At 40.5% G+C, this 12,240-nt stretch overlaps 1 long non-coding RNA gene across 1 annotated transcript in view; it reads right to left on the bottom strand.

Moving 5' to 3' along the window:
• Positions 1-769: 769 nt before the first annotated feature.
• Positions 770-12,240, bottom strand: part of LOC105709150 (uncharacterized) — a 51,615-nt gene continuing 40,144 nt past the window's right edge. Inside the window, exons 2-3 of the long non-coding RNA XR_001105463.2 lie at positions 5,529-5,670; positions 770-840 (exon numbers count right to left, since the gene is read on the bottom strand). This is a non-coding gene — a long non-coding RNA (uncharacterized LOC105709150). The remainder of the gene's footprint in view (positions 841-5,528; positions 5,671-12,240) is intronic.

Below are 12,240 nucleotides of genomic sequence, written 5' to 3'. Positions count from 1 at the left end.
AAAATAGTACGTGCACCTGCACCTGATGTGCTCAGGGCCGCACTCACAGCGCTGCGTTCAGCGCCTACGAAAGGCCTGAGGGTGGGAAGGACGCACAGTGAGGAAGCCGTTCTCGGGCAGGTTTCCATCGGTCAGGACCTGGGTGTTTCACCAGCTCCACCGTCCTGGCTGGACTCTCTCCCTTCTGACATTGCCACTCCCTATGCTTCTAAGGAAAAGCCGGGCCCCTCCTTCCTAGAATCGCCTTCCTCACTTGGTTCCAGGCAAGAGTTTGCCAAAGAGGCGCTGGAGTGAGCTGGAGAGAGGCCTTCACTCCCCACAGGCCGCTGCAGGCAGATGCATCTTCTGTTTGCAGACCAACCCTGCCTGGATGACAGACCCCAGGACTGCGTGGGTTAGGGGATCCTTTTGCTGACTCCTGGGTGATATTTGCAGCCAGAACACCCAGGACATCAGAAGCAGGAGCTGGGCAAGACGCCATGGCGGGCAGAGGATAGAAGGGGAAGGAAGGGGGGATAGGCAGATCTAGGGCTTGCTGAGGAATGGGGCTCCCTCCCCCCAGCCACTGAGCCAGGTGCCCATGCATTCTGTCTCATTCTGTCCTCTCAGCACCTGTCAGGGAGGAGGAATAATCCTACTTGGTAGATGGAAAACCCATGAGTACATCCAGTCAGCCAGAGGCCACGAGCTAACACATGTCAGAGCTGGGACCCAAGCCCTTTGGCTCTAAAACCATGCATTTGGCTCTCAGGAGCCCACACTTACAGAGAAAGAAAAGTGGGCGTCTTTGTCTGGAGGTGAAGACGATGGCCGCAGAGTTTCAGGGCGACGTGGAGGGGCCTGTAAAAGGGAAAAGCAATTGTCAGCAGAATGGAAGGGGAAGAATTCAAGCCTGCAAAGGAGGAACTCATTACTGAGAGAGTGTCCACAACAACATCTGGGTCAGCCCCAGAAGCAACACGTTGGGGGTGCCAGGTGAGGGAGCCTCAGGCACAAACCTCTTCAACCTGCAAAGGGTGGGCGGGCTCCTTCCCACAGTCTTGACCCCATGTGCTCTGAGCAAGTCTTAAATGTTTGGTACCTAAACTCAATGTAGCAACTAAAGGAGCCGTATTAGTGTAGGGTGTTCTAGAAGATACGGCTAAGCCCAATGCTGGGTTAAAGTTTACCTTTTCCTAAATGTACCTCCCTTGAATTTGGGTATCTATGTGTCTGAATTTTTTCTCTTCATTTTGTAGTTCTGTAATCATTTGAGTGTTTTCTCCTATAAAATTAGCTTCTGAGTCTGTTTTCATCCTCGCCAATGTCTCAGCATTTGCTGTCTCCTAGCTAGGTAATATTTCTGGGATTCCTCTCCCAAGACCATAAAGCCACAAATGGGAAACTTCTGCTAAGAAATGAATCCGTCTTTCAAAGGATGGAGCAGGTCCCAGGAGGAGCTTGATCACTAGAGCTGTGAAAGGCAACCTGATTTTTTTCAGGTGTCAATTGCCAGTATCCCAGAAGACACAAAACCGGGAACGCGTGCGGTTGTGTGTTCTGTTGACCTCATGTGCCGAGTGTCTGTGTCCGAGAAGGGTCTGTCTGCCCATTTGCCCGAGTGCCTCTTCCTCTGTGGGCCTCGCCATGCTTACTTCTGCTTTCCTGTCTCTTTATTATACTTCTCTTTTTCTTTTTATCTGGTCATATTACCTAACAGAAGTGTAGTTTTATTAATTTTAGCTTGGTCTTTGTTCCCTATTCTTAATTTAAATTGACGATGACTACAACACTTAATTTGCTTTTCTAAAAAGTAAGCAAAAGGAAATCACTTTTCATTAAACAGCACTAATTGGTTTTCCCTGCAGTAGAAAAGAAGCTTTCCTGCCACTGGCACGTGGCCTGTGATGAAGGCGACTAGACCCATTGTCGTTTGCGCCTCTGCACAGCCCGAGTCCAGGGCACCCTTCTGAGGGGAGCCTCCTTGCAGGAGCCACGACCTTGGGCCTTCCAGCAATTGAGAGAACAGCTGCCATTGCCCAGGTGATGTGCGGGGCACAGCTGACCTGCGTTTCTCATGAAGAGAACGCTGGTGTCTGACGCTGCGAGCTAGTAAAAAAATTCAGTGTTCTGTGTGCAAAAATGGTTATTACTTCTGGTGGTGTAAAAAAAAAAATAGACGCAGGGCCGTTTAACAAGATGCCCTGAGGCCACTGGCAATGCCAAAAGATTAAAAATCAATACATTTCCTTGTGTTTATACATCTTCCAAGAATCTCATTACTAATAGATTCATAGAGAAAAATTCACACAGCATCCACCTGCTGACAGACAGCTGCTGAGGTATTTGCCCTTGATTAACAATTCAAAACAGTTTTCAAATAAAATTTCAGAGGTGACTCTGCAACACAGAGGGAGGGGAAATGTGACTTCATTTTAGTTTTTAACTTTACATAAACTATGCAACCTCCACGCAGTGGTAGTGTGTAAAGGGGCAGAGGGGGCTTCAGTGCCTTCAGATAAGCATGGAACAGCTCTCTGGAACATCTATTTTTTATTTTAAAATGTTGATAGAAAACTTTAGTTTATACTTTTAAAACCTGGCTATATTATAGAAAACTTTAGTTTATATTTTTAAAACCTGGCTACATTATGGCATAGGACATATCATCAGTGTAAGGCCGGCTGCCTCACCGGGAGCTCGGAAGCATACCACCCCCCCCCACCACCGCCTCCCCTCCCTTTTTTCTGAAAGCTCGGACATGCTCGGGTTGTTCCCTTCTCCCCTTCTCGCACAGCCTGGCTTTCCCTTAAAGAACCCAGTATGCAAGCGGGGTCTTGTGATTCTAGCCAATAGCAGCCGAGTCTTTCTAGCCAATAGCAGCCGAGTAATTCTAACCAATAGCAGCCAAGTCCTGTACGCAAACAAAGGCTTGTAACCTTACCTAATAGTAGTCCTGCTCTCCCACAACCAATCGAGTTCCTTCACTCCCTATAAAACCCCACATCTGAGCGGAGTCCACCCGACTTCTCCGGCCCCTCCTGTCGGACCGCAGAACCTTGCCCGGGAGCCTGAATAAACCCTTCACATTGGATCTTCTTGTGTTGGCCTCAGTTTCTTCTTTTTAAACTCGGCAAGAACCCAAGAACAAACCTTACAATCAGCATTAGAAGATAAAACTTAGAGTTCAAGTAAATTCTCTATTTGTTGCTAAGAACTTCAGAGAGAAACACACCCACACACCTGAGATGAGGTGGCCCATGCCTAGAGGTGTGTGTGTATACTGCTAACACAGCCTGAAACACACAGCATGGTCCGTAACAAAGTGCCCTAATTCCCACAAGCATCTCAAATGCTTATTCTCTGGGTTTTTTCTTTCTTTTCTTCATTTTGTATGTGTGTGTGTGTGTTAAGATAAATTTTTTAAAATTATTAGCTTGGTCTTTGTTTAAATTTTTAGCTTGGTCTTTGTTCCCTGTTCTTAATTTAAATTGACGATGACTACAACACTTAATTTGCTTTTCTAAAAAGTAAGCAAAAGGAAGTCACTTTTCATTAAACAGCACTAATTGGTTTCCCCTACAGTAGAAAAGAAGCTTTTCTTATATTAAGCTCTGGGATACATGTGCAGAACGTGCAGGTTTGTTACATAGGTATGCACATGCCATGGTGGTTTGCTTTGCCCATCAGTCCATCACCTACATGCCCCAGTTAGAAGACACAGACTGGCAAATTGGATAAAGAGTCAAGACCCACTGGTGTGCTGTATTCAGGAGACCCATCTCACATGCAAAGACACACATAGACTCAAAATAAAGGGATGGAGGAATATCTACCAAGCAAATGGGAAGCAAAAAAACAAAAAGCAGGAGTTGCAATCCTAGTATCTGATAAAATAGACTTTAAACCAACAAAGATCAAAAAAGACAAAGAAGGGCATTACATAATGGTAAAAGGGATCAATGCAACAAGAAGAGCTAATTACCCTAAATATATATGCACATAATACAGGCGCACCCAGATTCATAAAGCAAGTTCTTAGAAACCTACAAAGAGACTTAGACTCCCTCGCAATAATAGTGGGAGACTTTAACACCCCACTGTCAACATTAGACCAACAAGACAGAAAATTAACAAGGATATTCAGGACTTGAACTCAGCTCTGGACCAAGCAGATCTAATAGACATCTACAGAACTCTCCACCCCAAATCAACAGAATATACATTCTTCTCAGCACCACATCACACTTATTCTAAAAACTGACCACATAATTGGAAGGAAAACACTCATCAGCAAATGCAAAATAATGGAAATCATAACAAACAGTCTCTCGTTAGAACTCAGGATTAAGAAACTCACTCAAAACTGCACAACTACATGAAAACTGAACAACCTGCTCCTGAATGACACTGTGTCTATTTTCAAAAATGCTAAAATGTTCTATAAACTTGTAAGAACTTAAACATTCCACTCACATTCAAATTATATCAATGGAATCAGGGTAATTAAGGTAATAGTGATACTGTTCTAGCAACCTTAGAGACTTTCCCAGAAACAAACCTTTCACGGGAATGGGTAGTTCCTTTCCCCAGAAGCAGCCTGAGGCAACTAACATGACACGAAATGAGAAGCTGTCCAACCAGGTCCCCACTGGAGATGTGGTGTACACTATCCATCAACTGTCTCAAAGATCAGAGACCAGAGTTCACGTCTTTAGGTCTGCAGAACGGGTACTCTCTGCCATCATATTCTACTTATTCCTCTGGCCTGGAGGGAGACGATATCTCAGTCTATGGAGGGTAGTGGGACCTCGGCTTTTGCACCTTTGGCTGAGGCCAGTGGATCGCATACCAGCTACCAAGATTTCTACTTTCCTGCTGGTGGGATTTCAGCAATTTGACATTCCCACCCAAGTCACTGCAGAGCACGATGTTGAGAGGTGTGACCCTGTTTCACAGCCACCAAGAATAACATAACCAAAGTCTACTCAATGTTGGGCACCTGCCTCAGGGTGAAAAATGTAAAGCTGACTCTGGATTGGCCACATACAGATTTCCAGGGAAAGCTCACTGGCTTCTTCCCTCTGCACGGTTCGGCCTTTCTTGGCCTGGTTCTGTGTTCAGGAGATCTACCTGCCAGTCACTCAAATGGTTATTACTTACATTGTGGGATTATCAAGCATTTCTTGTGCTTTCCATTAAAAAATGGGTTTGGTCCCAAGATGAGACAATACACTGTGCTGACTTGTCCTGTTGTTTGTGTCCTCAGGGGATCTTATGTTTCAAATGTGGTGCACGAAGGGCCCATTAGAAGGAACATTTCTTTCCTTTGCATTTATAATGCTGACGATTAAATACTCTAAACACATAAAAAATACTTTTTAAGCAATGCAACAACACTGAAAAGGAAAAATGATAAATTACACAAATGTAGATGGAAGTTACGTCAAGGGAGTGAAATTTCGAGTGCTTTTGTTTCCATTTCCCAAAATGTAGTTAAACATCTTGTGAAATTAATAACATTATAGGATTGTAAGAATTTCATCTACCTCCTGACATCTCAATTTGTTTGCAAAAGTGTGCATTGTGACCTTGAAGACTGATGGAGACGTACGATGATGGTGCTATCCCACTGAAAGGTGGATCCATTCTTCTGACGGAATGGGAACTCCTCCAGCACAGTCCAGCTTCCTATAAAGAACAGATAAAGAAAGAATTCATTCCCAGAAATAACGTGGCTTTCACATACAGAAAAACGTTCATTGCACAGAGCACCTGAAACTGCCAGATAAAATATATATACAAACATATAGGTATACTTACATTTCAAGTGTCTGGTTGCCTATGTAAAAAGTAGGAAATCTTTGGAGGGGAGAAAGGATCATAAAGTACCAATAAAGAATTTAAGAGGGCCAGTAAGACAGCATTTTATAGGGACACTACTCAATCCCTACTAGCTTAAATCATGGGGTTTAATGGATATCAGGACAAGAGACTCAAAAAGGGAGGTCACATCAGACTCCTGAATGAAGCTGGACCCCTGAAAGGTGAAGCACCAACGAAGACAGATAGTAAACATACTTGTCTGCTTTGACTTTGGCTCTGGGTAGAGGGACAATAGAGAAATGTCTCTAATGACAAGCCCCTCTTTCTGTGAGCATGAAGTCTCATGTCATCCAACTTTTGTAGCAAAAAAAAAAAAAACCTTAAAAAAAAAAGCAATGAACGGGCATAAAGTGTTTCTAGGGACCTTATAATTTTCCATAAATAAGGTCATAAAGATCCTGAAGTCACAATCAAATATTACAAAACATGTAAGGAAAAAAATTATTATGAGGAAAGTCAATGAATACACTCACTCTTTGTATGTAGAATAAAGCCCACAGATATTGCAAATATTAAAATAATTATCTAAAGAAAAAATAAAGCTGTTTAATATTTTAAGTGTATATTTTTAAATAACAAAACTATGCATTGACAGGAAAAGCTTTAAAAATTAAATTAGGTACAATCTTATCCAATATATTTGACAAATGGAGAAACTAACAAATTTATTAAAAAAATACATTGTCAAAACTAACTAAAGAAGAAATTTAAAGTGTCTGAATAGTCATCAACCCACTAAGAATACTTACTTAGTTCCACAAAGAAAACATCGTTTCAGGTGGGTCTTATAGATAAATTCTACCAAAAACTGAGATGTTGTAGAAGTTAAAAATTAATCATAACAACAGCCAATTCGAAATAGCCAAAAGAAAACCATTGCTTGAGAAAGTAGATTTTTATAAATTACCCCAAATGCAGTTCCTGGAGACAAAGATATAGAAAATATAAAATGGGTTAAGGACACAGAGTGAGATTGTCTAATATGCATTTCCTTAGGGTCCTAGAATGAGAATAAATAAATGTGAGAGAGCCAACATTCAAAGAGAGAATGACTGTCAATTTTCTAAAATTAATAAGAGACACAAATCTTCATATTCAGAAATTCCCAAGAGTTCCAGGCAGTGTAGTCAAGAGATGTTCATAATAAAGACCCCACAGTAAAATGATAGTACACCGAAGACATAGAGGAGATCTTATGGGGCCGGGTAGAGACCATGTCTGTAAAACAGTAATAATTAGACAGACAGCTGACTTCTCCAAAGCAGCAGTGGAAGCCAAACAACAATAAATACATCTTCAAATTTCTGAGTTGAAATAAGGATAAACTCAGACTTTAATAAATTGTATGAGTAATCAAGAGCTTAAGCAGGCAAAACATAGGAAAGATAAAGAAATTGGAAAGCTGATGTAATGAATGTAATAAAGAACGCTGCATTCAAAAACTGGGAAATGTTTATGCTTTCCAAATATACATGGAATATTCATGGGTATTGGTCACATGCTGGTTCAAAAAAAAAACCAGACAAATTTCAGAGAATCAGTTTGATCATGTTCTCTAATCAAGGACAAATTAGAACACTTCTAAATAATTTGTGACTCAAAAAATATATAAAGTAGAAATATTTGGGGCATAATGATAATAAAAATATTATTATGTGACTTAAACATGTAGAATGCAGTCAGACATTAAGTGTAGGGATATCCATAAGTTTTTGAACATATTAAAAAATATGGGCTAAAAAGAAATTAGCTAAGCATCCGACTTAAGAAGTTAGAAAAAGACTGAAAAAAATTAAACAAAGCAGAAAGAAAAAATAGAAAGAGAGGATATATATGAAAGATACCTACATGTGTATGTATATAACAGAGGATTTAACTAGACAAAAGACTTTTTTGAACAGACAAAGTGACTCATCCCTGACAAAATTGTCCTTTAAAAAATTGAAGGCACAAATACATAAAAATGGAAGGAAAAAGAAGCATATTAGAAATGAAAGAGATCTTTTTTAAAAGTTAGATTCACTTACAAACATTATGCAAATACAGTCAAAAACAGGAAAACGCAAACGAATTCCTAGAAAAATATAGATCACCGAAGCTGACTCAGGAAGAAAAAATCTAAATCATCGTGTAACTGTTAAAGATATTGAAATAGTCATAAAAAATTCTGCGAAAAGAATTAACCATTTCATGTGGGTTTTGTGAGTAAATTCTACCAAATGTTTAATAAATAATTCCACCCTTACACAGACTCTTTCAGAGAACAGAAAAGAAGAAATTGTCCCCAAATTAATTTATGATAATAATATATTATTGATACAGAATTAGAGTAATAAGAAAAAACATTGATGTTGGTGATAACAAATTAAAATAGAAACACAGTGTAGAAAAAAGCTATGGGATACAGCAAAAGCAGAGCTAAGAGGGAAATTTATAAGTAATAAACACATACCTCAAAAAAGTAAAAAAACTTTAAACAACTTGACAGTGCACCTTAAAGAACAAGAAAAGCAAGAACAACATAAATTCAAAATTAGAAGAAAAGAAAAAATAAAAATCAGAGCAGAAATAAAACTTAGACTAAAAAACCCACGAAAGATCAATAAAAGAAGACTTTGGGATTTTTTTGTTTTTGTTTTGTTTTTGTTTTTGTTTGAAAAAAAAAAAAGCAAAATTGGCAAGCCATTAGCTTGGCTAGGAGAGCAGACCCAAGTAAATAAAATCAGAGGTAGAAAAGAGACATTACAACTGATACCGCAGATATTCAAAGGAACATCAGAGACTACTGTGACCAACTATATGCCAATATATTGGAAAACCTAGAATAAATGGACAAATTCCTAGACATATACAACCTACCAAGATTGAGCCATGGAGAAAGAGAAAACAGACCATTAACAAGTGACAAGACAGAAACAGTAGTAAAAAGTCTTCCACCAGAGAAAAGCCCAGGGCCTGATATGATTACCGCAGAATTCTACCAAATATTTAAAGAAGAACCAATTCCAGTTCTACTCAAATTCTCAGAAAAACTGAGGAGGAAAGAATGATTTCAAACTCATCTGAGACCAGCATTACCCTGATGCCAAAACCAAAGACACATCAAAACAGAAAAATAGAAGCTAATATCACACATGAATGCAGATGAAAAACTTCTCAAAAAGATACTAGCAAACCAAATTCAACAACACGTTAAAAAGATCATTCATCGTGATTAAGTGGGATTAATCTCAGGGATGCAAGAACCGTTCAATGTACGCAAATCAGTAAACAGGATACAAAACATTAATAAAATCAAGGACAAAAACCTTACGAATATTTCAATAAATGCCAAAAAAGCATTTGATAAAATTTAAATTATTTCATGACAAAAATTCTTAATAAATTTGATACAGAAGGAACATACCTCAAAACAATAAAGGCCATCTATGACACACTCACAGCTAGACCACACTGAATGGGGAAAAACTAAAAGATCTGGAATAAAACGAGGACGGCCACTTTCACCCCTTTTATTCGATATTCTACTGGAAGTCCAAGGCAGAGCCATTAGTCAACAGAAGGAAATACAGGGCATCCAAATTGGAAAGGAATAAGTCAAATTATTCTTGTTTCCAGATGATATGCTCATACACACACACGCACGCACACACACACACACACAAAATGGAATACTATTCAACCATATAAAAGAATAAACTTCTGTCATTTGTAGCAACATGCATGACATGCATTGAAAGGGAGAATATTATGTTAAGTGAAATAAGCCAAGCATAGAAAGACAAATGCATGTTCTCACTCATATATGGGAGTATGTAAAGCGGAGAAGTGTGAATTAGCCTGGGGGATGTATGTATGGAAGTGCACAAGCTTACCCCATCTGCTCCAGTACATACACACGCCTCCAGCTTTTCAACTACCCCTGCAGGATGCACACAGCCAATTGAAAAATCAATTTGCAAACCAAAGATTAAGGCCCAGAGCCACACAGGGATCCACCCAGCAGTAGGCATTGCCAGGGCAGGTGGGGGACACCGTGGAGCTCCAGCTCCTCCTTAGACTCCTGTCAAGGTGGTGAGTGGTCAGGTTGACTCCTCTTAGGGAGGACGGAGAAGGGGAGCTTTAACCAAGAGAAACCAGAGCAGACGCTGAAAAAATCTCTGCAGTACTGAGACCCCACAGTTCTCAGACAGGAGAGATGAGGTCCTGCCTCCCCTCCCACTTTTCTTAATCCTCTTCAACTCATAGCAGAGAGTAGCACTAAGGCACATAATTTATCACCACCATGATTTTCTTCCTAAAACACTCTCATCTTCTAATCACATCATGGCACAGACATGTGGAGGTGGAGCTTGCGGTCTGCAGCCAGGGTGTTCCCCAGCCCCAGGGAGTAATCAGACTTGGTGAAAGAGACATGGAGGGTCAGGACACAGCTGATCAGGGAGACTCTGGGATCTTCTGTCTTCTTTTAGGTTTTTATTTATTTAGCTCTGAATTCACATATGATAAAACCCACTGGTTTGGTATACGGTTCTAGGAGATTTGGCGAATGCATAGAAACACATAACCACCATGACAATCAAGATACAGAACAGCTTCTTCACCCCAGATGATTGTACATGCTGCCCTTCTGTGGCCAGCCCTGCCCTACTCATCTCTTCTCCATCTCTGTTGCCTCTTCCAGAAAGAAAGGTTTATCCATCAATCCTGTTGCATGAGTTAACAGTGTGTTCCTGTTTATTGCTGAGTAGTATTCCATTTCGTGGATGTGCCACAGTCTGCTTATCCATTTGCCCACAGAGGAGTTTGGTTTAATAGGTTTTCAGTTGGGAATAATTATGAATAGAGCCACTATAAATATTTGAACACTTAAAAACATGTAGGTATAGTTTTCCTTGTTTTCTTTTTTAAACTTCAGTAAGCAGGTAGGTGGGCTTGCTAATTTGGTGGATGTATGTTTAACTTGATAAGAAGTCATCAAACCACTATCGAAAGTGGCTGCACTGCTCTACAAGATCACGCCATTGCACTCCAGTCTGGGTAACAAAAGTGAAACTCCATCTCAAAAAAAAAAAAAAGAAAGAAAGTGGCTGCACCGCTCTACGCCGGTGCCTTTAGTGCCTGAGCTTCCGTTCTTTTGCATCCTAGCTGGGACTTGGTATTATGAGATTTTTAACTTTACCCACTTGTGGTGGCATCACCCGGCAGATTGAATTGGCATTTCCCTAATGCCTGATGATGTTAATGCATCTCTTCATGTGCTATTTGCCATCAGTATATCCTGTTTGATAAAGTATCTTTCAAGTCTTTTGCCCATTTTAAAAAACAGTCTTTGGCCTGGCACAGTGGCTCATGTCTGTAATCCCAACACTTTGGGAGACTGAGGCAGGCAGATCACTTGAGGTCAGGAGTTTGAGATCAGCCTGGCCAACATGGTGAAACCTCGTCTCTACTAAAAATACAAAAATTAGTCAGGTGTGGTAGTGTGCGCCTGTAATCCCAGCTACTTGGGAGGCAGAGGAAGGAGAATTGCTTGAACTGGGAGGCAGAGGTTGCAGTGAGCCAAGATCACGCCACTGCACTCAGCCTGGGTGACAGAGCAAGACTCTGTCTCAGGAAAAACAAAACACCAACACACACACACACACACACCAGTCTTTATTTTTTAGAGAAGTGTTAAATTCACAGAAAAACCAAGTGGAAGGTGCAGAATTTCCCATATATCTCCTCCTCTTACTGTTAAAATTTTCATGATTTTGCATTTTACACTTAGCTCTCTGATACGGTTTGAGTTTATTTTTGTATTTATTACATATGGTTTTCTCATCATTTTAGCACCATTTTTTAAAAGATTATCCATTCTCCATTGATCTGTTTTTGCACCTTTGTCAAAAATCAATGGACTGTATTTGTGTGGATCTCTTACTAGACTCTCCGTTCTGTTCCTTTGATCGATACGTCTATTCTGTTGTCAGTACCAGACTGAGTGATTGCAGTTGCTTCAGAGTAAATCTTGAAATCAGATCATGTGAGTTCTCCACGTTTCTTCTTTTTCAATTTCTATTTTTTTGGCTATTTCCCCAGCCCTCTTTTAACTAGCATTGTTCTGCTTTTATCTGCTTTATACAATGAGCATCACTGACCTGAGGAATATGCCCTAACCGACTCAGCCTGCATCACATGGCCACATGGTTCTCCAACCCACTGGCCAGCTACACAGCAAGAGCCCCCATCCCTGGGCACATGTTCCCATCTCAGACAGTGAGCTTTCTGCCCGAAGCAGCCTCTGCTTACAGCTTCATCCTAACTAAACTCTCCCAAGCCTGCGACTTCCCCTCAAGCAATATCTCCAAAAAGTCCTCTCTGATACCTTCA

Source organism: Aotus nancymaae, unplaced genomic scaffold, assembly GCF_030222135.1.
Source record: "Aotus nancymaae isolate 86718 unplaced genomic scaffold, 86718_ANA_hifiasm-v0.15.2.pri h1tg000044l, whole genome shotgun sequence".
Taxonomy (NCBI): Eukaryota; Metazoa; Chordata; class Mammalia; order Primates; family Aotidae; genus Aotus; species Aotus nancymaae.
This window is presented reverse-complemented; position numbering and strand designations above follow the sequence as displayed.